Here is a 1,286-nt window from a genome sequence, read left to right on the forward strand (position 1 = left end):
GCAAGCAGCTTTGAGCTAAATCCTCAACTCATTATCATAGTGCAGCAAAATTGCCAGTATTCCGGTCTTCCACAGGAAGAATCTACTGAGTTTCTGGCACATTTCTTACAAATTGCTGACACAGTACGTGATAAAGAGGTAGATCAGGATGTTTACAGACTATTACTATTTCCATTTGCTGTAAAAGATCAAGCTAAGAGGTGGTTGAATAACCAACCTACAGCAAGCATAAAGACATGGAAGCAGTTATCAGACAAATTCCTGAATCAATTTACCCTCCAAAAAGGATGACACAGCTAAGGCTGGACATCCAAGGCTTTAAACAAGAGGATAATGAATCCCTTTATAATGCCTGGGAGAGGTATAGAGGTATGCTAAGAAAATGCCCCTCTGAAATGTTTTCAGAGTGGGTACAGTTGGACATCTTCTACTATGGGCTTACAGAAAAAGCTCAGATGTCTCTAGACCACTCAGCGGTGGATCTATACATATGAGGAAGACGATTGAAGAGGCTCAAGAGCTCATAGATACGGTTGCTAGAAATCAACATTTATACTCAAGCAGTGAGTCCTCTATAAAAGAAGAAGCTATGGCAGTAACTACTGATCCTAACCCTCAAGAACAGATGGTTGAGCTTAATCAGTGATCCTAATCCTCAAGAACAGATTGTTGAGCTTAATAAGCAATTACTCTTGATGACAAAATAGTTGGCAGAATTTAAAGAGATGCTCCAAGAAACTAAAATTGCTAACAAGAATATGGAAGCACAATTAAATCAGACAAGACAGCAACTATCTAAACAGATAACAGAAGAATGCCAAGCTGTTAAATTAAGGAGTGGGAAGACATTGAATGTATCAACTCAAAGCAGCAAAAAGCTAAGAAAGGAACAACTGACAGAGGATGACCAACCAACCACCCAAAATCCCTCTGAGGACAGTAAGAGCCCAGAGAGTAATGATTTTGGCGTTCAAACGCCAGAAAAGGGTAAGAAAGTGGCGTTAAACGCCCAATGGGTAGCCACTTCTGGCGTTCAAACGCCAGAAAAGGGTTGCAATCTGGTGTTAAACGCCCAAAAAGCACCCAATCCTGGCATTCAAATGCCACAAAGGGGTCAGACACTTGCAAGTGCTGATAACAACCCCCTTAAGCAGGCTTCTCCAACCACTTCTGTAGAAAATAAACCTGCAGCAACTAAGGTTGAAGAATATAAAGTCAAGATGCCTTATCCTCAGAAACTCCGTCAAGCGGAACAGGATAAACAATTTGCCCGCTTTGCAGACTAT

The sequence above is a fragment of the Arachis duranensis genome, chromosome 6 (genome assembly GCF_000817695.3).
Source record: "Arachis duranensis cultivar V14167 chromosome 6, aradu.V14167.gnm2.J7QH, whole genome shotgun sequence".
NCBI lineage: Eukaryota > Viridiplantae > Streptophyta > Magnoliopsida > Fabales > Fabaceae > Arachis > Arachis duranensis.